Here is a 25,977-nt window from a genome sequence, read left to right as displayed (position 1 = left end):
TCGGTGGGTATTCGCTCATTACCTAGCGCCATGCGGTCTTTTTTTTCTTAAAACTTGATCGCAGAATTCGACAGTGTGGTATTAAGTTTAAAGATCAATTGGAAGTCTCTTAAATATTGATTACATTATTCGATCTCTTCTGTATGATTTGCCTTAATATCTAGATTCGTGTGGCTTCCATAGAAACTGTTTGTCATGTGAGTTTCAAACTATCATTGAACTTTGAACAAAATTTTATAATCAGGTCACTAGCTTACAGGGAAGTTAGTGAATATAGATACAAAAATTCCAAATTCTGTATGAATTTTCGTATTATATCGATCCCTGCGCCACCTGGCGAGCTATTAAATAATAGGTTCCTATACTTCTGACTTAATGAGGAGTGCCTTGAAATTAGATAGCCAGATTAGGCACGATCTGTATAGGTTTTCCAAATACCTATTAATATCTCAATCCCTGCTCCTTGTCAAAGTTTTTTTGATAAAGCAAATTTAATAAAACTCCGGGAATATACTTAAAGACCAATCTGCCGCTTGGCGAAATGTTTTTCCTGTTGTTAAAATATTAGGTTTTAAGCATCTTAAGGAGAAACTACTTGAAATCTATTGGCAGTAGGGCGGGTCGATTTAAAAATCGCTCATTGCTCTGTGAAAATCGTATTCTAGGGATCAAAATAAGAAACTTTGCCGAAGGAACCATACCTCTAAATGAATTTTTCATTTACATATGTTCTGACTAAATAAATTTCTAAAGAGAAGAATAAACTCCAAAAAGAAAAAACATGGGCATTTCAAAGTGGGATTTTTCAAAATTTGCCCCTATGACCCAAAGGGGGGAGGGGACATCAGAGTTCGCTTTAGAGGTATGGTTCCTTCGGAAAAGTTTCTTATTTTGATCCCAAAATATGATTTTCACAGAGCAATGGGCGCTTTTTTAAAAATAAAATAAATGTAAGGCGCGATAACCTCTGAAGAGATCTAAGGCCGAGCTTGTCTTCCAATATGCATCGTGCTCCTCTTGATTTTTTACAAATTGGCCGAATGGGACCTACATGTTTTATGCCGACTCCGAACGGCATCTGCAAGGCAGATGTGTTTTCACTAAGAGCTTTTCATGGCAGAAATACACCCGGAGCGCTTGCCAAGCACTGCCGAGGGGCAACTCCGCTTAGAAAAATTTTCTTCTAATTGAAAAACTTTATTTCTAAAATGTTGATGTTGCTTTGCCTGGAGTTGAACCCAGAGCATTTGGTGTGGTAGGCGGAGCACGCTACCATCACACCACGGTGGCGATTTTTTTGCCTCCCCTCAAATAGACCCGGCCTAATGGGCAGATTCCGCATGCTTTGTATAGGTTCCCCAAATACAATATTTTGATTCTTGTCACTTCTTGTATACATTTTTCTCCTTTATAGAGCGTTTAAATAGAACTTCGTAAAGATATTTAGGGTCGATTCCATGGTTCCTAATTCCATACGGCTTTTTTAATTCGTCAACCGATGCGCAACCTACCGGATATAGTTTTTCTTTTTTTGGATTGTAACGATGACCTGAACTAAACGTGAAGTTTTAATCTTCTACCTCAATGAAAAATTACTTAAAAATCGATGACAAGGTTACCGTTTTTTAATAGATATTTTCTCAAGATCTCGAAATATATTTTTCCCCTGACCCATATAGTAGATTTTTTTATCCTAAACGCTGCATTTTAATAGAACTCTATAGGGTCTTGAAAATGAACTCTTTTTTATTGATATTATTTTCGATAAATATACGGTCCAAGAAGCTTCTACCTACACTCTCTTTCACTCTTGCAGTGCTTCAGAAAAAAATTTTAAATAATAATATTAAGAGAAATAAACTAGGTTTTGCAATTTTTGTCAATTTTGCAACCGGCCCGAAAAAAACAAAACTTCTTACGGTACATGACCTCAAATGTACCTTAAAATGTAGGGAATGCTAAGTTCGGGTGTAACCGAACATTACATACTCAGCTGCCAAATTACAGCTTGCAAGACTTTTAAATTACCTTCTTTTAAAAGTGGGCGGTACCACGCCCATTGTCCAAAATTTTACTAATTTTATATTCTGCGTCATAAGGTCAACCCACCCACCAAGCTTCATCGCTTTATCCGTCTTTGGTAATGAATTATCGCACTTTTTCGGTTTTTCGAAATTTTCGATATCGAAAAAGTGAGCGTGGTTATAGTCCGATTTCATTCATTTTAAATAGCGATCTGAGATGAGTGCCCAGGAACTTACATACCAAATTTCATTAAGATACCTCAAATTTACTCAACTTATCGTGTTTAAGGACAAACGGACGGAAGGATGGACATGGCTAAATGAATCTCTTTTTTAACCCAGATCATTTTCATATATAGAAGTCTATATCTATCTCGATTAGTTGATGCCGTTAAGGTACCGTTAGGTGAACAAAATTCATATATTCTGGGAGCACTGCTCAGCCTGAGACATAGCTAAAAGAGCGGTTTTTTTTTTTTTATTTTAGACATGAATGACTCGAGAATCGGTCATTCAAGAAATAATCGGTGCATTCTCGCTTTGACAGCCACGTTACCATTCATGGATATAGATTTGATACTGTAAAGGATTACGTCTATTTGGGAACTAGAATGGACAGCGAAAACAACGTCTGGTTGAAAATCAAACCGAGAATAACTCTAGCCAATAAGTGCTACTTTGAATTGAATAGGCAATTGAAAAATAAAGACCTCTCGACGAACAAAAATTACGTTCTGTATGGCTTGGAATCATGGATGGTGTCGAGAGAGGATGAGATAGCTACAAAAAATTTTGGCCCACTGTGCAACTAAAACGAAAGCCGGTTTGCATAAAATTTTAGAATAGAAATTAAAGCAACTTAATGCGTGGTGTGCTTCTAAAGATATACGAGTGTTATCCTACTTATATACATATATTTTACGTAATACGCCTGTATGACATCACGCAAGGCACAGTCACACCCCAGCTTCCTGTTTACAGTTTTGATTGAAGCTAAAGCAGCACACCTGTTATTTGAGCAGCATTGCCACTGCTGTGTCTCCACGGAAATGAGCTGTGATTGTAACTGAATGCGCCAAAAAGTCACCGACGCTTGATTCATTTTTAATTCAATTTTGTAAAGCGAGTTGATGTGAAGTTAAAGCGGAGTTTTTTTTTTCTCTTACATAGAAAGCGGCGAATAAAGTAATAAAGTAAAATATAAAAACGCAATTTGGAGGCCTTACAAGTTCGACTGCATTAATGCAATTGCAACGCAATTAGCTGGCAAACAAATTTGTTGCATTTGTAAAGGAAAACTTAAGCAAAAAATTTATCAAATTGGCATAAAGCACACGTAGTTAGGCGCCAGCAGCATTTGGATTTTACGATAATTTCCGTTCAACACTTATGGCAATTTGTTGTTTTATGACTACGATTAAACACACAAATCCCCATACGCAATTATGTGAATGAATAATATTTCGTATATAAATGTTGATTTATAACTATCTGTTGTGATAATGACTTTATTATGTAGGCATTCACTCCTAGTTGTTCCCTTTTTCAGAGTAGTGTATAAGTACTTACTTCCTATATTATTTACCTCATCTGTTGGCATTTCTAACATTTTGTAGCATGATTTATGAGACTATACTAATTTAGTAGCATTTGAATACTTAAGTATACATTTATACATGTAAAATAGCTTTATAACCAATGTTTCAAAAATTTACATATCAGAGAAAAGCAGGAGCCCATTTCAGCTCGAACTAAAGGCTTACACATATAAAATAGGCCTTGTGACTTAATTCATGCTAGAACGTCTACTACAAAAGGGTCGAAGAGTATTAGAAAATTAGTTGAAATAAACAATATAACAACAGTGACACATCAAATGTTATAGCATGTGATGCTCATGTTAAATCATGTGATGCTTACTGCGTACACAAATTTTCGTTTTCTTCCTTGAGATTATTTTCGATATGTATTTAGTTCAAATATTCTTTTAGGGGAAAATTCCATTCTTTTCTTTTTTGACCTTGAGGCAGCGAAAAAGTGAATTAAATAACTACGTTATAAATAAAGCATTGTAAAATACTTTCTTTGGTACTTATAATAAAACTTTACAATATTTTAAACAATAAGGTCAATAAGGACCTCACATAGCAGTTAGTATGCCTATTGTGAGCCTCAAGTCTTCTATCCTCAGAGCCAATGTGTGAGTCTTAGATCATAGCGTTTGCACAAGAACTTAGAAATTCCGCAGCAACGCACTTCTGTACACGCCTTTTCTGCTTGATGGATCATATGCAACTACTGTCTCCATTTGAATTCTTTCAGGCGGATTGGGACGTCTACCATCGATTCAGCGAGTGCTGCACTCTATTATGCCAACTCATGGTTGATCTTATCACTACCTTCTAATTCTTTATGACTGGGAACCAAGTACAGATGTACGGCCCGGCTTGAAAGAAGTTTTTTCAATGCTTCTTTGCATTCCAGAACACTTTTTGTTGAAGTACTCTGTGAGATTATTGCCTTAATTGCAGCCTGACTATCAATATATATATTGACGCGACTGCAGCTTAAGCACGCTTCCTCCAGAATTTCGTCTGTTTTCTTCACGGCAGTAATTTCGACTGAAAAACGCTGCAGTAATCTGGCAGTCTGAGAGATGTGCATATCTTTGGATCGACACGATAAACATGTTTGTATTTACGGCAAAAAATGTTCGATGCATTTTCTCTAAAGGAAGTCTTTCTCAATATCAAGTGTCATGAAAATTGATCGATGGGTTCCCCTACCCCCGAGGGGAACGTTTTTAATAGGTACTTTATTCCGTTGGGATTGAAAAACGTCCCAAATTTAAGCATCTGGTTTTCTAGGACATTGTATTTTTTTTATTATCTCCACTCGAGCGCCATCTAGCGGAGTCGTTTCTATTTTTGTCGCGTTCTCAAGGTGCCCTGAACCAAAGGTGAGACTTCAAAATTCTCTTTCAATTAGAAACTACTCAAGTATCGATCGCAAGCTAAAATATTTTCTAATGGATTTTCTTAATATCTAAATATCGTCATCACTGCCTCCTAGAGAAAACGGCCCTTAGGCTATGTATGTATTTTCAAAGTTTCCATACTTAATACTGCCGGAAAAATACTTAAAACTCAAAAAAAGTATGTTCCAATTTTCAAGAATCTTACTCCAAGAAAAGTTATTCAGAAAGGGATTGCAAAATTCCCCAATTTCGTACTGAAATTCGCGGAAAACTATAAAAAGAAGTTAATATAAAGGAAGTAAAAAAGCGACGTTCGTCTCCAAAATGGCAGACAAAAAGGGTCTGCACGCGTTCACAACAAAATTAATTTATTTAAGGATATTATAGCCTAGTAAACGTAGCACGTCGTTGTCCACCATACCTAAATGAACGAACAACCCTTACAAGCAAAGATTGACAAATTTATTGCCTGTTGTAGGTTCTGATTCCAAGAATAACAAGGTCACCCATATCAGCATTGTGAGCTAATGGTATTGTCAGACGTAAAACACTTTTCGAACCTGAAGAAACACAACAGCCCTAAGTAACTTTAAAGATTTTAAAGTCCCTCACCTGAAGAGATTCGGAATTTGCAGTAAGTTAGTAACACATCGTCTTACGTCATCATCATTAGTTAGCGTTTTATTGCCTAAGCGATCTGGTCACTCCAGTTATCCCCGTTTCACGATAACGGACACCGATTGGGAGCGGCAAGTGAGGTCAAATCTTCCTTCACTTGTCTTTCCCAACTCAGTCGAGGTCTTCTCTTTCTTCTGCTTCTAAATGCTGCTTTGCAGTCGACAAAAAGATGTTAAGTGTCCTATGAGACAGCATCTGAAGCTACCACGACTCACACCGTTCTGCCTCACGTTTTTCCCTTTAATAGGCGCTTTCTTTTTTTTCGGCTTACGATAACGCTACAATATACCACGTGTTGCAGCGCCCGTACACAGAGTAAAAGCCCACGCAGCAGCGTCCTTCCTTTCCGAGGCAGATCGCCATTCCTACCAGTAGTTTGTACAGGCTTGCTGGAAACCTACGGTGTTAGGAGCGGCGGTAGGTTGGGAGAGAGGAATACTCGGTCCCGTCGTTAATATGCCACTGCATGATAGAGGAATACTTTATTTATACCATCATTCATAAAAAACAGCCCCAAGTTTGTAATTGGATCTATAAAAATTATTTGAGCAAAATCTAAATAATATTCCTGTAAGTATCTTGTTTTATTAAAAAGATTTCCTTGTGCCATTCTCTGGCTTACGTGAGTATCTAGCCGGTCACACGTAGCGCATCTGTATGCATATTTTATTTGTAAGTCCTTAACAATAATGACTTAATTTTCGCTCTTGCTTAAGCTATAAGAACTTGTATTTCTGACTACATATATGTACATAATGGTTGAAAACCAATTTTCTAAAATTACTTACTTTCACACAACTCAACAAGTCAGTTTAACATAAATGCAGTCATAAATTTAGAACTTAAACTCATATCAAACAGCAAAACGTGTTGCATACTTTTGAGGGTTTATGACTAATAAAACTCATAATAGCTTTGTCGCTGCGAACGCAGTACCGCAGCTATCATTTATTTGGAGTACTAAAACTTGAACTGAGGGTCGTAGAGATCTAGGAATATCGCTATGGCAGCAGTTGGCTGCAGTTGTGGACGATCCTTTCTTAGAAAAAACGTATGGTATGTCTTATAGTTTTATCCTCAATTTTTAATATTGGCTTTGAAGCACATTGTTTTCTATTGAGTTGGGAGGAAGAAGTTGTGGAAAATTTGATTTGCTTTAAACGCCTAAATAGCAAATTTTACCCAGGCGATCAAGCTACATTTAGTGAGTGACGCTCGTGGTCTGTTTGGGTCTGACTAGGCACATGAGGAGGAAAATTTCTCTTGGCAACCGAAAATCACGCTCTTTTAATTTGTGAGCATATGTTTGTGCGTTGGTTGAAATCAAACGTTTTCAACCGACTGTGTGTCTAAAGTCGAAGAACGGTATCAGTTTTTCATCACCACTTTGTTTTACCAATAATTTAATTTGCAATTTGCTGTTATCTCTTTTTCCAACATTTACGTTTTATATCTCCTTTCATCTTTAAATTTTATCCTCTTAAATATTCATGTTCTTCAAAACTCTTTTGCGTTAAAAGTTCAAAGCAAGAATTTCATTTTTTTCTTATTCATAATATTTTCCAAATACAACGCTACCGCAATTTTATATCATTTTGGTCAATCAACTCAACGAAGATGCCATCGGAGGGAGTGTTGCCGCGTGCTTAGAAAAAAATGTATCAATTTCCAAGCAAAAAATATATTAACTGCAAAAGCATCAAATAACTTTTCCTTTAAAAATGTACAATATCAGTTACTTTAAAGAAACAATACTAATTTTAATAAACAGTCAGAAGCTTGAGCGAGAAGTTTTTTCGATTTTGAGTTATTGGGTTCACTGTTCACAATTTTTCACTGTCTTAAAGTTTGGTTTCCTCGAAAGCAGTGCCGCTATATAGCGGTCGTTACATAGCGGTAGAGTATGTTGTCAAAAATTTTGCAGTGTAAAAGTAATTATGTGGAAACTGAGAAGACGGTGAATTTCAGCGTAACGTAATATAACGGCAGCGCATAAAATATTACGGCCGTCATCACGGTAGAAACTCGTTCATCGTTTTTTGCCACCGCTATTCGTTCGTCACTTTTTTTGTCAAAGCAATGAACAGTTTGTCAAATAATTTAAGTTATCTATAAAAAAGACAACATTTTTGATGTAAGTGTTTTTTCTTATACGTTTATTTAAAGAAAATAATAAAAAAAACTATTAAAAAAAACACGTAAATCGCAAATATCAAAAATAAGTCTTTAAAGGAGAAGAGATAGATACACCAAGTATACCGAATCGATCAGGATGACGATCTGAGTTGATTAAACGATGTCGGGTCTGTCTATTTGAACGCAAACGAGTTCATCAGCTTTTGCGATATCTTGATGAAATTACGTCAGCGTGTCAGAGTTGAACTTATGACGCAGAATAGAAATTTAGTAAAATTTTGGACAATGGGCGTGGCACCGCCCACTTTTAAAAGAAGGTAATTTAAAAGATTTGCAAGCTGTAATTTGGCAGTCGTTGAAGATATCATGATAAAATTTGGCAGGAACGTTACTGCTATTACTATATGTATGCTTAATAAAAATTACAAAATCAAAAAACGACCACGCCCACTTTAAAAAAAAGTTTTTTTAAGACAAATTAAAAAAAAGTTTATTTCTTTATAGTATATAAGTAAATTATGTCAACATTCAAATCCTGTAATGATATGGTGCACCAAAATACAAAAGTAAAAGAAAATTTCAAAATGGGCGTGGCTCCGCCCTTTTTCATTTAATTTGTCTAGGATACTTTTAATGCCATAAGTCGAACAAAAATTTACCAGTCCTTGGGAAATTTGGTAGGAGCTTAGATTCTAGGACGATAACTGTTTTCTGTGAAAAAGGGCGAAATCAGTTAAAGCCACGCCCAGTTTTTATACACAGTCGTCCGTCTGTCCTTCCGCTCGGCCGTTAACACGATAACCTGAGCAAAAATCGATATATCTTTACTAAACTCAGTTCTCGTACTTATCTGAACTCACTTTGTATTGGTATACAAAATGGCCGAAATCCGACTATGATCACGCCCACTTTTTCGATATCGAAAATTACGAAAAATGAAAAAAATGCCATAATTCTATACCAAATACGAAAAAAGGGATGAAACGCGGTAATTGGATTGGTTTATTGAGGCAAAATATAACTTTAGAAAAATCTTTGTAAAATGGTTGTCAGACCTATCATAATATGTAGAAGAAAATGAAAAAGTTCTGTAGGGCGAAACCTAAAGCCCTTGGAATCTTGTCAGGAATACGGTTCGTGTTATTACATATATAAATAAATTAGCGGTACCCGACAGATGATGTTCTGGTATAGCCTGGTCCACATTTTGGTCGATATCCCGAAAATGCCTTCACATAAGCAACTACGACCACTCCCTTTTAAAACCCTCATTAATACCTTTAATTTGATACCCATATCGTTCAAAAATATTATAGTCACCCCTGGTCCACCTTTACGGCGATATCTCGAAAAGGCGTCCACCTATAGAACTAAGGCCCACTCCCTTTTAAAATACTCATTAACACCTTTCATTTCATACCCATATCGTACAAATAAATTCTAGATTCAGCCCTGGTCCACGTTTATGGCATCCCTAAATGACTTCCACCTATAGAACTATGGCCCACTCCCTCTTAAAATACTCTTTAATACCTTCCATTTGATACACATGTCATGCAAATACATCCCAGGTTTACCCTAGGTTCATTTTCCTACATGGTGATTTTCCCGTATTTTGTCTCCATAGCTCTCAACTGAGTATGTAATATTCGGTTACACCCGAACTTAGCATTCCTTACTTGTTCTCCTTAAACTGTTTGCCTTGGTCCTTTTGTTGTCCAGCCTTTATTACTAGGTGTCATAGTGACGTATCGAAACTATTAATATTTGACGCAGTATATATTGTTGTCTGAAAAAAGTCTTATAGATCGGTGGTATATATAGTATGCATCCCGTACAAACCAATTGTTCAGATAAGGGTGTGTTCGTTATTTCTGTCCCATATTAACAGATAAAAGCTTCTAATTGCATCAAATACTTACGTATTACTCAGATAATTGATTCTTAATCATAGCTATCTCATGCAGACCGCATAGAACGTAACGTTTTGTATCCTTATATAAAGTGCCGATCTCTTTTTTTTTGTTCTGTTCTCTATATAAAAAATTTACAAAAATTTAATAACATAAAGCGAAAGTGACAAATATTTTAACATCCCTGTTCCGAAAGTTGTAAAACGTACATGCATGAAAAAGTACTCTACATATGTTCGTTCTCAATTAGTGATTTAACAAAGGTAATTCATTCATCTTAATACAATTTCCTTCCTACATTCTTCTAAGCTGCATAAGGTCAAAAAGTGTATCCATACTAGTTTGTGGGTTTTCAAATTGCTAAAGAAATATTCCCTTTTTGTCTATTTTCTAAGCAAAATGTTTTTATAAATACTATAGCTCGTAATTTTAGTAAATTAACATAGGCTCTATAGTTAGTTGTAGATTTTTTGACAGCAAAGAAAAGTCACTTTCAATACAAGTCTGCTAGAGCGAGAGAAAGAAAAGCAAAGAAAAGGAAAGAAAAGAAAAGAAAAGAAAAGTAAAGAAAGCGGAAAGAGACGAAAGGAAAGGGAAATGAAGAGAAAAGAAGGAAAAAAAGGAAATGTAGAGAAATAATTTAAAGGAAAGCAAAGAGCCGTTTTTAGTGATTGAATTTCAACCTTTGGGCGAACTCTAGTCATTTTTAACTTTTAAATAAGCTTCTATATTCGTCTCTTTTATAACATTTATGTCACTCTTTAAAAACAATATTCAAATGATTTTTTATTATAGGGATATTTGATAGAATGTTCATTGTTTACTTTTTTTAAACGGTTTTACTTAGCTTGACTCTGTGCAGCCGTTGTTTACGAATTTTATAATTAAAATTTAAGTAGCTTCCCGATAAGCTACAATCTTGAAATTTAGAATATAGAACCCGATGACAATGCAATAATACGAAAAAACTTTGTTAGGTGGTGCATTGATCGAAATATTTCAAAAAATCGTATATGTGGTCCGATTCGGAATGAATAGAAAGCGAAATATGAAAAAAGTCGCCGCCAAGTGGCGCAAGGATCGATATATTCAAAAAAATCATATTTTTGATCCGATTAGGCTCATATTTGGAACACGTATTAAATACGGGAATAGAAAAGGCTTTGTGAAAAAACTCCCGCACAAGGATCGATATATTAAAAATACTCGTATTTGTGGTCCAATTTGGCTCATATTTGGAACAAATATTACACACAGTCCTGTAGAAGTGACATCAAAATACTTTGGATTTCGAGGAGGGACAAGCACACGAGGCGCTGAGTCGAGTAAAGTCTTTGGAAGGATTATGTATTGAGGACTTATATTGTAACAAATTGTTAGGAAAGAAACCTTGTAATAGTGAGCCACTAAATGAACTAGATAGAATGAGGAATAATAGGCAATTAAATAAAGACTAAAAACTTGAAAGTAAAATAATAAAAAAAAATTTTTAAGTTAAACGCTTTTACTGAAAAAAAAAAAAAGTACTTACATTAAGTAATAATTATATTAAAAGCTAGAAAATAATTAGGTAGGTCCTAGGTACTAGTCATCATATTCCTCATCAATCTAGGGCGTTGGTCAGACAATTAAATAAAATTGTGGGGCGCGTGAAATTTCTAAAAATGTGAGACGTAGCATAACTTGATTAAGGTTAAGTTGGTCTTTCTTATGACTATCAATAATATAATATATTATTATTACTTAATGTAATTATTGTTTTTAATAAAATCGTTTAACTTATATTTTTTTTTAATTTTTTTTGCTAACAAGGTGCTTTATATTTTTAGAAATTTAACTTCGACCAACACCGCAGCTGTTGGTAAAAAAGTAAACTGAGGCTCACTTCAATGACAGTAAGTAAGTAGTTTGTATTATACTCGTCCTTAACTAGTCCTAGTGTCCTTATTTTGTACTAATGTTTATAAATTTATATGTATATGTTTATAATATTAATGCGTATGGCTGCAAGAGCTACTCAGGTTCAAGGTGTCAACCAAGTTTATCATATTTTATTTATTTATGATTAAAAAAGTTTGACTAAATGTCTATTCTGGGGCATATGTGATATTATGATCTTTTTACTGTGCCTACCTCAGCAGCGTACGTGATGGCTAATTCTATTATACTCTTAAATACGTCTTCCTTGTGCGTTTACGTTTGCACCATATTGATACTGAAATGTTTTTGATTAAGTTTATGACATTTGGCATCAGTATAGACCAAACTTTTGATATTATTTGGTTTCAATTTATATTTGTATGGAACATGATAAGACAGTGGTGCCTTTATAAAAAAGTACCACCCTTCATTTTTAGGCTTTTAATTTCAGCACCAAACCACCTTAAGGGGACTTTCTATAATTTTGAGAAAATTTCTTTGATGATGACTTTAATAAGTAAGCATCCACTAAAGTTTCACGTTTTCAGCTTTAGGTTCAAGCAGACATGCATGGCCAAAAAGACACAGCCCGCCATCGTGATAATTTTTTTCATAAATATACCGCAAAATATTTTTCACAATAGCTCAAACAGAATAACATATTATATGACATTTATTTTAAGTATGCCATTGAATTTTATTATAACGTACATATCTTCAAATTATTTTCAAATCAAACTTACGCCTCTGTCTTTTTCCCCCACGAATATCACGTACATTCATTTTCACACTAATATTCACAAAGTGCTAAAATAAAGTTCAATGACGCACCTCATAAATTATTTTGCATACAAATATGTCACATCTATGAAGTAAAATTAATTTTTGATAAACCAAAAGTAGACGCATCATACAAATTCACATCGTTAGCGAAAACTTACACAAGAAAATACGTGCAATAACAAATCTGGCGAATTTACTTACTTACAAAGCCGCAAATATAATGGTTTTCCATCGATTACTTACAGCCGCATAAGCTGAAGCTCAACGCCAAATTTTTATACCCAGCGTGCTTTGCACACATAGTACATTAACTTTGGTAACATAACGGTTGGTTGTACAGGTACAAAGGAATCGAGATAGATATAGACTTCCATATATCAAAATCATCAGTATTGAAAAAAAATTTGATTTAGCCATGTCTGTCCGTCCGTTAACACGATAGCTTGAGAAAATTTTCAGATATCTTCACCAAATTTGATATACGGGCTTATCGGGACCCAGAATAGATTGGTATTCAAAATGAGTAAAATCGGATGATACCACGCCCACTTTTTGTATAAATAAAATTTTGGAAAACACAAAAAACCTAATTTTTTAGTAAATAAGACACCTAGAATGTTAAAATTTTATGTATGGACTGATATCAAAACTCTTGATAAAAATTTTAAAAATTTTTGGAAATGGGCGTGGCATCGCTCACTTGTAATAAAATCAATTTTGCCGATATTATTAATCATGAATAAAAAACGTTAAACCCATCGTAAACAAATTCGACAGAGAGGTTGCGTTTACTATATTGAATGCTTCGACGAAAAATTAACGAAATCGGTTAAGGACCACCCCCACTTTTATATAAAAGATTTTTAAAGGGGTGGTGGATGAACAAAATAAGCTATACCTTTACAAAAAAGAGCTTTATATCAATAATATTTCTTTTGCCAACTGGAATCATAAGAAAAAATAGGAATAAAATCAAATTTTTGAAAATGGGCGTGGCACCGCCCCTTTTATGACCAAGCAATTTTCTTTGACCATACCTCGAAGAAAAATTATTGGATCGTATTAAAATTGGGTACACATTTTCACATAGCAGGAAATAATTCTTGTAAAAATGGAAGCGATCGGTAGAAGAACACAGCCACTTTTATATAAAATATGTTTCAAAAGATCGTAGATCAGAATAATAAGCTATATCTTAGCGAAAATTGTTTTGTATCAATGATGTTTCACTAAAACTAGGTTTATTTTAAGAAGAGATTTGAAGACATTTTTTTTTTTAAATGGGCGGTACCACGTGTTATGTAGAAAGGTAATTTATCTGAAATGAAATGTACAATTGAAGCTCACTCCGAATATATAATGTTCGGTTATACGCGAACTCAGACACCCTTACTTGTTTCAGTTGTAAAGCTTGATTAATTTCTGTGAAGATAATCAGCATGGTTGAGAAATATAAAGAACAAGTAAGGAAGGCTAAGTTTGGGTGTACATTACATACTCAGTTGAGAGCTATGGAGACAAAATAACGGCAAATCACCACGTAGGAAAATGAACCTAGGGTAACCCTGGAATGTGTTTGTATGACATGTGTATCAAATGGAAGGTATTAAAGAGTATTTAAAGAGGGAGTGGGCCATAGTTCTATAGGTGGACGCCATTTAGGGATATCGCCATAAAGGTGGACCGAGGTTGACTGTAGAATTTGTTAGTACGATATGGGTATCAAACGAAAGGTGATAAAGAGCACTTTAAAAGAAAGTGGGCCTTCGTTCTATAGGTGGATGCCTTTTCGAGATATCACCATAAAGGTGGATCAGGGGTAACTCTAGAATGCGTTTGTACAATATGGGTATCAAACGAAAGGTATTAATGAGTATTTTAAAAGGGAGTGGGCCTTAGTTCTATAGGTGGAAGCCTTTTCGAGATATCGCCATAAAGGTGGACCAGGGGTGACTATAGAATGTGTTTGTACGATATGTGTATCAAATGAATGGTTTTAATGAGTATTTTAAAAGGGAGTGGCCTTAGTTCTATAGTTGGACGCCTTTGCGAGATATCCCATAAAGGTGGACCACGGGTGACTCTAGAATGCGTTTGTACAATATGGGTATCAAACGAAAGGTGATAAAGAGTACTTTAAAAGAAAATGGGTATTCGTTCTATAGGTGGACGCCTTTTCGAGATATCGCCATAAAGGTGGATCAGGGTAACTCTAGAATGCGATTGTACAATATGGGTATCAAACGAAAGGTTTTAATATGTATTTTAAAAGGGCGTGGGCCTTAGTTCCATAGGTGGACGCCTTTTCGAGATATCGCCATAAAGGTGGACCAGGGGTGACTATAGAATGTGTTTGTACGATATGTGTATCAAATGAATGGTTTTAATGAGTATTTTAAAAGGGAGTGGCCCTTAGTTCTATAGTTGGACCCCTTTGCGAGATATCTCATAAAGGTGGACCAGGGGTGACTCTAGAATGCGTTTGTACAATATGGGTATCAAACGAAAGGTGATAAAGTGTACTTTAAAAGAAAGTGGGCCTTCGTTCTATAGGTGGATGTCTTTTCGAGATATCGCCATAAAGGTGGACCAGGGGTGACTCTAGAATGTGTTTGTACGATATGGGTATCAAATTAAAGGTATTAATGAGGATTTTAAAAGGGAGTGGCCTTTAGATTTATATGTGAAGACGTTTTCGAGATATCGAACAAAATGTGGAACGGAACAGACCATCATCTGTCGGGTACCGCTAATTTATTTATATATGTAATACCATGAACATTATTCCTGCCGAGATTCCAAGGGTTATTGATTTCGCCCTGCAGAACTTTTTATTTTCTTCTTCTTAATATGGTAGGTGTCACACCCATTTTACAAAGTTTTTTTCTAAAGTTATATTTTGCGTGAATAAACCAATCCAATTACCATGCTTCATCCCTTTTTTCGTATTTGGTATAGAATTATGACATTTTTTTTTTATTTTTCGTAATTTTCGATATCGAAAAAGTGGGCGTGGTCATCGTCGGATTTCGGCCATTTTTTATACCAATACAAAGTGAGTTCAGATAAGTACGTGAACTGAGTTTAGTAAAGATGTGTCGATTTTTGCTCAGGTTATCGTGTTAACGGCCGAGCGGAAGGACAGACGGACGACTGTGTATAAAAACTGGGAGTGGCTTCAACCGATTTCGTCCATTTTCACAGAAAACAGTTATCGTCCTATAGTCTAAGTCCCTACCAAATTTCACAAGGATTTGTAAATTTTTGTTCGACTTATGGCATGAAAAGTATCCTAGACAAATTAAATGAAAAAGGGCGGAACCACGCCCATTTTGAAATTTTCTTTTATTTTTGTATTTTGTTGCACCATATCATTACTGTAGTTGAATGTTGACATAATTTACTTATATACTGTCAATATATTACCTTTTTTTTTAAATTTGACTTTAAAAAAATGTTTGTTTAAATTGGGTGTGGTCGTTCTCCGATTTTGCTTATTTTTATTAAGCATACATATAGTAATAGGTGTAATTTTCTTCCCAAATTTCATCATGATATCTTCAACTCCTGCCAAATTACAGCTTGCAAAACTTCTAAATTACCTTCTTTTAAAAGTGGGCGGTGCCATGCCCATTGTCCAAAATTTTACTAATTTTCTATTCTGCGTCTTAAGTTCAACTCACCCACCAAGTTTCATCGCTTTATCCGTCTTTCGTAATGAATTATCGCACTTTTTCGATTTTTCGAAATTTTCGATATCAAAAAAGTGGGCGTGGTTATAGTCCGATATCGTTCAGCGATCTAAGATGAGTGCCCGGGAACATACATACCAAATTTCATCACGATACCGCAAAATTTACTCAAGTTATCGTGTTAACGGACGGACGGACGGACATGACTCAATCAAATTTTTTTTCGATACTGATGATTTTGATATATGGAAGTCTATATCTATCTGGATTCCTTTATACCTGTACAACCAACCATTATCCAATCAAAGTTAATATACTCTGTGAGCTCTGCTCAACTGAGTATAAAAACAAATGGAGTAAGGAATAAAATAATTTCAGCAACAAAATTGCTTTAATAAAAACAAAGAAAAACGGAGGACCTATATAACAAAAAATTGCTAATAAGACATAATACGTAAGGATGTTCATTTGAAAATTAAGAAGTAGCGACGTTCTCCTTAAGGTCTCAGATTAATAACACTGTCACAAGCAAGGGTCTGTACATGGGACTTAACCCATTAGGGCATATTCATTTCCCAATTAGGGTCAAGTTTGCCAATACACCATCAAAATCTCGATATATTTCGTAGGCTTATTTTCAATTCCCTCTATTCACAGTTTTTCAGGAGAGCGAAAAAACCGTTTTGACAACAATATTGTAAACTTCTAATAATATGAAAACTCCCAATAACTGATGAATAGTCCAATTGCGTACTCCAATGAGTTTTATGCTCTAAGCTCAGTATAATTTAGTTAAAAAGTCAGATAGGACATTTTGCTGCTCAAATGAAAATTACTTAAAAACAAATATATATTTGTGGAAAAAGGTTTTTGCACAGCAAAGAAAATATTAGTTTTCTGGATGCTGCGTTCATTTTGAACAATGTTTAGTTCTTTCGCTACGACTTTTACATTTTTGGATAACCATAGGTACTTTATATTCGTTGTGTAAATAATGGCATTTTAAGGTGGGGCATATATGCCCCAAGAGTATTTCAGACATATTTGTCCAAACAGGGTACAAACTAAACACAGGAAGTATAAAAACTTGCTTTATAATAAAAAATTATTTTCATTTTTTTTTTATCCTTTGAATGTGATTAAGCGGCAAATTAAATATGTAGACTGAAAATCATAAGCCTGGCAAGAAGTTTTGTATTTGCAACATTTTCCGATGTGCATATGGAATGCATCAACATTTTTTTTTTTCTGCTGACTGGTTAAGTATTCCCCTAAATTTCTAATTGACGTTGTACCTATTCGATGATTTTCCAGACCTGCGGGATCGTTATGTAAGGTATATTCCTTTCCCTGTTCAATTACTGAATTAGAAACTTCTTCAATCACTGGCATGAAAAGACGTTCCTTCCTATAAAGCTCCGAATATATAACCCAAATATTAAAAGCATCATAACACGAGAAACGCTTTTTCTACCATTTTCTTGGTTTTCTGTAAGAACGTACTAAGAATAGGGTTTAAGTCAAACAAATAAGGACGGGACTCTCTTTGGCTGTGCCGAAGACTTCATACCTTTCATGAATGGGGCTGAACAATAATCTTATCTCGTTCGTAATCTCCAAATAATCGGATGTATAAGATAAGAAATATACAATGAACAGATGTACATACCTAAACGATTTTTAAGATAAATATAAAATAAAAAATGGCAAAAACCCCCTTATCTGAACGATCGGTTGTTTAGGATATATATTATATATAGCTCCGATCGAAATGATTTTTACAGGAAATCTTCTATGATATATTAGAATATATATCACCAAGTTTCACGTTTTTATTTTGAAGTTAAGGGAGAAATGGCCAAAAATTTTACTACCTGAACGATCGGTTGTATGAGATATATATTATATATACCTCCGATCGAAATGATTTTTTCATGAAATCTTCTATGATATATTGGAATATATATCACCGAGTTTCACGTTCACACTTTCTAAATTGTGGCAGGAATTGCAAAAATCGTCTTATCTGAACGATCGGTTGTATGGGAGATATATGTTATAGTGGTTCGATCCTGCCGGATCCGAAAATTGTCTAATATAATACAAAAATACATTCTTGTGCCAAATTTCATTGAGATATTTCCAAATTTGAGGCCCTAGTTTGCGTCCAACAGACAGACGGACGGACGGAGAGACGGACATGGCTATATCAACTCAGTTCGTTGCCTGATCAATTCGGTATACTTAATGGTGAGTCTATCTTCTATATTTCTTAACGTTACAAACATCGGACCATAGTTAATATACCATTTCATGTTCATGAAAGGTATAAAAACGCCTGCCACGCCCATAAAATATTCCAAATATTTATCTTGTTTTTGAAAATTAATGCTATTTGATACTTACAGGAATACAAGAGGTTTGAATATTCTACAAAATTAGAAAAGATTATATTCGCATTTGAAATATTGAAAACATATCCGTTTATGTTGTATTGACACAATGGTTAATGATAATATCGTCAAGACCCTGGGGGTCTAACGGGTTTGAAATGTATCCTAATATGTAGGGAGTTAAATTTGCACTCAATTATGTGCAGTGGTTCCTGAGTGATGCGATTACAAACAGACAGACGAAAATTCTAGAAACTGTGGATTTTGATTCGGGGGTCTAATACTGACTCTTTTTATTAGTTTTTATTGAATAACTTTAGTGTCCTAAAGAGAACCTTTTGGACTCCCCTGATTGGCTGTGGTTTGGATTACGGTTACAGGTGTAGTTACGGCTACGGGTTTAGTTTGCGCTCGAGATGAAAGCTAAAACGACATTTTCGCCTACGATTGCTGGGGTTTGGGCTAACTGCTGCTGCTAGTTCTCTGTTTTAACAATGGCCACTTTTAGAGTGAGAGTAGTTTTACTTTCACGGTTACGGCTAGGGTTGCAGCTATTTTGTATAATGCAGCACACTTTTTCTGCAAGTTGTGCTTGCGGCTACAGTCATTATTATGGTTACTGTCACGGTTGTGTGAATTTATCGCTTATACCCAGCGATGGGTGCGGCCTCGAAAACAGTTAAGGTTACAGCTACGTTTACGATAAAGGAAAAAGCTAGGGTTTAAGTTTCGGTTGCGTGCATGGTTAAGGTCAAAATTACAGTGCTGGCTACTCAAACAAAACAATTTGGTTCTCAGCCCTTTTTTCCAATGCTATAGAAATCAATTATTCAGGAGTCTTACCTTCTTCTAAATCCTAAAAGATTTTTAAGTGACAGTAGGCAACGATAAGGCCACTGAACTATGAGTTTTTGCTGGCTACATTGTTTGAGGGTATTCTGATTGACTTTTGAAACTTTTTCCTTTATTTCCTTGGAATTTTCTTCACTATGTCTAAAAACCAATTAGGAATAACAAAGCTTAATTTTACTAAATGAAAGGCTAAAATTATTAAGCAAAGGGATTAATTAAAAAACTTTTCGAACAAGTTTGCAATATGTCACAAGAAATTTTTAATATAGTACATGTTTTGATTTTTTCTTTTCTATAAGAAAAAGCGTTTGATAGACGATTTATTATGTCCTGCTGAAGGAATATTTTTAAGTTAACTAAAGGCAATTTACGACGAACATGTCATTAAGTATCAATAAACTTACTATTAAACTTTGGTATTAATTTGGCAAAAGCTCAAGCAGAAATAAAAAAAAACTAAGAGCAAAGCATAACTCAGAGACGTGAATCAATTTTTCTATACTAGCATGTTTTTTTCTCCTATCGAACTTGTCCTCGGCATCTTTTAATTTGCAACTACAAGCAATTGTTATTGTAGCTATTGTGGTTGTTGTTCTTGTTGTTGCTACTATTCATTCAACAAAGTTTGCGCACAGCTTTTGCCATTTCGCATTATACATGACATAACAAATGCCAAACATACATTAACCTTTTCGCCTTCGAACCAACTTAACGGTTCCTTTTGCTCGCCAGCTCGCTCCTGTGCTCGCTCATTTCCTGTGAATCCACCCCTCACGTACTGTTATGATTACAAGTGTGTTGCAATTGCAAGATGCTCCAACGTTAAGTATAAAACATTTTTGAAAGTAATTGTGTGCTTTTATGTGTGCGTGTCTGTTTTGGATACACTGTACCCGCACATGTGTGGGTGTATTTGTGCTGTTGAGCCCGTTTTATGCATTTTCGTTGACAAAACTTTTAATTTATGTCAAAAGCTTTTTACAAGGAATTTTAATATTCTATTTTATACGAAAACATATTTTCACACAAATGTTATGCACACATTCACACATACACCCATACCAATATAATTTTCGTAAACGACATCACCGTTGACGCTGTCCTTCATATTATACTTGTAAGAGTTGTTGTTTCCACTTAGCATGTTAGTTAAGTATTTTTAAGTTCTTAGAGTAGCATATGCAAACATATATTTATATGGAATTTGAATAATTCTGATCTACGTGGAAAAGTAAGCGCTGGAATTATACAAGAAGTTATCGAAAGCTGAAAATGTAGAATTGATCGCACACTTTTAGGCGCATTAGCATATGTCAATATGTCCTTTGTAATGCAATTTCAATAAAACCAACATAGCAGGATTTAATAAATCAACGGAGCTTTTGTATAATGTCGTCCCAATTCAGAGTTATGTCCACTTCCTTGAGAGAACAAATTCCCATTCAAGCTTTGAAAAGTGCGCCAAATAAAGAACTATATAGAATGGAAAAAGCACATTTCATTTCTTTTCATTTATTTGGGAATTATTAGTACAATAAGACCATCTTCCGGTCTTTTATAGTACAAAACATTATTACATGAAAATTTTATAAACATTTAAGTAAACAGGAACAATATAATTTAAATCATAATATTAACAGCCTTCAAAAAAGAAGAAGCACATAACATGATTATATCAGCAAATATAGGTAAATAATTTCTATAATTTCTTTCGTTTATACAGCTTCTTACAGTAGCTGGAATGGAGTTCCAAGTGCGCATGGTGTTAACAAAAAACAGTCGAGTTAATGGAACAAAGTTGAAATTTGGAACAATAAGATTATTTAAACGGTTAGATCTAGGAAACATAAGTTTTTCGTATAAGTAGGATGGTATTTTTGTGGCAATTAGTTTTACAAGAAAAATGAAACTCCTAGCCTTCAAGTAATTATGGATATCACCCAGAAGCAATGGCTTTCAAGCAGAAATATGGTCAAACTTACTTAGACCGTATACATAGCGTGTTATATGATTGAAGGCTATATCAATTTTATGGGCAGAACAAGAGTCTAGTTTATTGTATATTTACTCTGAATAAGTGATTATCGGCAACAGTAGCTGAATGGACAATGCCTATAAACTCTTTATGGCAGTAGGCAGGATATCTTAACCTAACCCTATTAATTGTTGTTGTTTTTATTATTAATTATTATTGTTGTTATCAAATAAAATGAAAAATTATCAATCTCTCTTGTATACGAAACTTAGTTGGAGGGAAAATAGTTAGAATCTTTCTTTTGCGAATAGTTGTATTACACAATAAAAAAAATAATATGGGACCATTATTAATATGACCACAGTGTTTGACGAAGATATTTTAGCAACCAAAAATTTAAATAAATGAATCCCAACGCTAACGCAATACAAATTTTGGAACATCTTGGTTGAGAGTCAGTCAGCTTCCGAGAGTATATTTTCGAACAAAAGTTGTAAAGATTTAGAAACTTACTAACCAAGCGAATGAAGGCTCGTTATTACTATATCTGATATCGTCCTTCTGATTCTTGCAAAGGAAGACACTGGAAACCTTTCTGCTTCCTAATGCCAATGCAAACCCTTGAATTGCCTATCATTAGCAAGGTTTTCTCACTATCACCACTTCAATGCTTTATTTTTATAAATATAAAAATTTATTGGGGATTTACGTCAATAAGTACGACCTAAGTATATTGTCTGTGCAAGAGATTTTGACATGTCCAATCATATCACCCTTCATCAAGATATAGAATGGATATCGCTCTAAATAAGTCGCAATGATTTAGCAAATTTTAATCAGCAAATGCTAATCATATTTGAAAATTTCACTATACCACAAAATATCCGGGCGATGAGATTTTAATCAAATATATACTTAAATGAAAAAATAACCGCCACAGCTGTATTTGAATCGTATTTCGACCTTTCATAGAAATTTCACGAATTTCAAAATTGCAAGTCATTAAAGGAGAGGAGATAGACCCACCTATAAGTATACCGAAATTATGAGTAGGACACTCTGAGTTGTTTAGATCATGGCCGTCTCTCAATTTGAACGCAAACTAGTCCCTAAATTTTTGAGATATCTTGTGGCGAATATTAGCATTTCGTTATCTCACTACGCTGTTACTAAATAAATGCATAGCAACAATAAAGCAAGCAGCCACACACACACATATACTTGTAAACATCAAATCAAGCACCACATACATGTAAACAGCGAAGCTATTATTATTATAATTTATTGTTATTACTCAAACATAAACACACATATAACAAGAAGACAAAAGCAGTATCAGATATTGGAGTGATAATAAATAAGCAGCTGTTCTAGGAGGCTGTTCGTGAAAAGTCTAACCTCACACTATAAGTGAATATGCGGGTATTGTAATTAAGAAGTATTACTACAACAATACATAAATGTAAAGACCGATAGCCTACGAAGAGATTTTTGGGCCCAGTTTCTCTTAGGATCGGCGGGATTTGACCTACTTGTTTTAGGCCGATTCCGAACGGTATCTGCAAGGCAGATGAGTTTTCACTGAAAAGCTTTTCATAGCATAAATAAACGAAGTGCTTGCCAAACATGGTCGAGCGGCGACCACGCTTAGAAAATTTTCTTCTAATCGAAAAGCGGAGCATACTAACATCACACCACGGTAGCCGCCATATACAACTACATACACAAAATTATTAAAATAAGAATTATTAAAGAAGTTATATTTGGAAAAAATATGGTGAGAGAAAGTGTGTTTTTTTTTTTTGCAAAACATTTTCTTAGCAAGCTTTTAGTCGCAAGAAGTTTCGCGACATGGAAATGCAAGCGGTTCACATCAAATCTCAAAAAAAAAAAAAAAAATATATATATATATAAATTTTTTGAGTTAATCATTTTAAAATTAAAAAAAAAATTGTTCTAGAAAGAGCTAATGTCAGATAATAAGAAGTAAAGAAGATATTCAGGTTGATAAAACAAAAATACTAGAATGTGATACGTAAAACCCATAGACATATGGAAAGGTGCAAACGTGGAAACTCTCGCGCTGCCAGGCCAGAAAGGCATTACAGTGCACTTTAAGGATTACTTAAGGGTAAATTTGCGTATATATTGGTATCGAACTACAGAGCTATTTATTGTACATATTGCACACTTTTTTAAATATATCAGAAATATGTATGTGTATGTGTGAGAACTACTTTGCTGATGATTGCATACTTTTGTGAGTATCTCTCTGCTGCTGTATGTACATATGTGTAGACATAATGATTGATTTGTTTATGTAGATACAAGTGAGTGCATAGTATCGGCTTAGAGATGATAGTATCCGTTAGTGTTGCTAATATTCGTCACAATATTTTTGAGTGCACTGTGGCGAATATTACCAGCTCGATACGTAACTATGCTGCTAGTAATTGAAGGCACAGACAGCAACACAAAACATGTTAACATCAAAACAAGCAGCCACACATACATGTGAACAGCTAAAAATTTAATTGACCACCTACGTATGTGGAAGAGAAACAAGAAATAAACAACCAAGTGTTCGAGATGGCTTTTCGCGAAAAGTCTAGATCGTAGGAGGTGGAGGGGCAACTGATAGTATAAAAGCAGCGTCAGATGAGACATAATTAATCATGTAATTTTAACACGCTATAAGTGAAGTAGAAAAGTAATTTTATTGTGAAGTAATACTACCAAGGTAGTGTAGTCAATTAGAAACATTTTTCAATACTGAATATTTGAGTAATTCATTCGACAGTACAACTATTCGAACTATAACAGAAGTTGCAGTATAATCAAGAATTTCCTAAAAAGTTCGTCGATGTCGCTAAAGACTTAGTATTCGACGCATAATAGTATGCGTCTCAATTCAGTCCCAGGTTGATTAAACAAAAAATCGATTTTATAGGGCAATTCAAAACCTGAGTATGCCATTTGTAACCCAAATCCTACAGAGAGTTTTTCCAAGTATCTTCTGCACTATTACCTTTGTCTTTCAACTGGGCATATTTTACCAACAGGTACAAAAATACATATAATACAAGTTATCGCTTATACAAATTTGTTGTAAACAGGTAAATAAGCTGACGACAGCAGAGACGTTTACGACACCAGAAAAACAAACAACAATCAAAACTCGATTGCTTGCATGAAAAATATATTGTGGTTAAACAAACAGCTGTCAGCCTAAACAAAGACATGTGCCCATTTTTGAAAACTATTGTAAAGCTGATTTGTAAACAATGGCAGTATCCTTACTCATATGTGAACGGACGTTGATGCGAAGGTGGTTTTATAGGTATCTGAATTATATAAAGCATATTTCAGGCAGGAAGTCGTTGCAGTAATCACAGTTTTAGTCAAGAGAAAGTGCTTTGAGAAGGGTCTCAATGAAATGAGTTACCACTTCCACAGAGCCAGAACTGAGGGATTAATATCTACAACAGCTAAGAAAGACATTTGCGTCTGGGTTATAGGTCTATTTGAAGTTTAATTTAGTAATTTAGCATCAGATGAATTTAGTTATAAAGTTTATGCAATCGCAGGAAAAGTCAGTTTTTCCCGACTATTCTGTGCAGCTCGGATATTGATCTCAACTCTTTAGTTGTCGCTTTGTTGTTCGTGTAAATACTAACATCCCCAACCGCTGAATATAGAAAATTGTGTCGTCGTATAGTGTTTTTCATTCTAGCATGCTAGTAAAAAGATTAGCCTGACAAATATACTAGAGTTTTCACGGTTTGTGAGTCTATGTTCCTTATTGGCTACCAATTAGAAAACAGACTCAAACTGAATAATGGCCCTATGATATCATGGCCATACAAGAGACACAAAGCTTGTTAGATAGATGTCAATGTACTGATTGACCAGAAACGGAATGGAAGTGGACTTAAAGATGCCAAAATAAGCACCACTGTGATAGTCGACAACTGGCTATGTCAGTTGTCTTAAATTTTCTTTCTTCCCCTTTTATATTTTTTTTTAATTGAGTAAATATATAGGTAGGTAGGTTGAACTGGCCGGTCCATGAGGACCTCACATAGACTGATTGAGTCCGTAGTGTTACCAGAAGTTTGTTTTAACGATCAAACTAAAAAACCCTATCAAAAACCATGACCTATGTTATAAAATAACTCTGTCCTCTTGGCAAATACTAGAAGGTTCCCAGGACTTAAACCACTTGCTGCTTCTGGATCTTACAGCTGTATCACTCCTAATAGCTGGAGTCTTAGCCTGGCAAGTGCAGGACAGGAGCACAGAACGTGCTCGATCGTTTCCTCCTCCAACCCGCACTTCCTACATCTGCTATCACTAACCCAGCCTAATTTAAAGGTATGTGACACCAGAAGGCAGTGTCCTGTCAGAATACCCGTCATGAGTCTACAGTCCTCTCTTTTTAATGATAGAAGCAACTGTGTTAGTTTAAGGTTGTAAGACCTACACATAATCTTCGACACTTTACAGCCCCGCGCTTGAACCAACGTCTTTCCCGCTTGGTCGAACATGTGCACCTCTCGCCCAATCTAATTGGGACATCTACGGAGTATGCTTCAATGGATGCGCCCTTTTTAGCTAGTTCGTCCGCTTTTTCA

At 34.9% G+C, this 25,977-nt stretch overlaps 2 protein-coding genes across 2 annotated transcripts in view; both read left to right on the top strand.

Annotated features, from left to right (window-relative positions):
* Positions 1-11,596, top strand: part of LOC137248763 (putative trypsin-6) — a 497,034-nt gene extending 485,438 nt beyond the window's left edge. The window contains exon 5 of the mRNA XM_067779668.1: positions 11,558-11,596. The gene's annotated coding sequence lies outside the window, so the exon portion shown is untranslated. The remainder of the gene's footprint in view (positions 1-11,557) is intronic.
* LOC137250922 (uncharacterized) overlaps positions 1-25,977 on the top strand; it is a 149,911-nt gene that overhangs the window by 107,666 nt on the left and 16,268 nt on the right. The gene's annotated exons all lie outside the window — the stretch shown is intronic.

This window comes from Eurosta solidaginis, chromosome 4 (assembly GCF_040869045.1).
Source record: "Eurosta solidaginis isolate ZX-2024a chromosome 4, ASM4086904v1, whole genome shotgun sequence".
Taxonomy (NCBI): Eukaryota; Metazoa; Arthropoda; class Insecta; order Diptera; family Tephritidae; genus Eurosta; species Eurosta solidaginis.
Note: the sequence above shows the minus strand (reverse complement) of the source record. Positions and strands in the feature narration are given on the sequence as shown.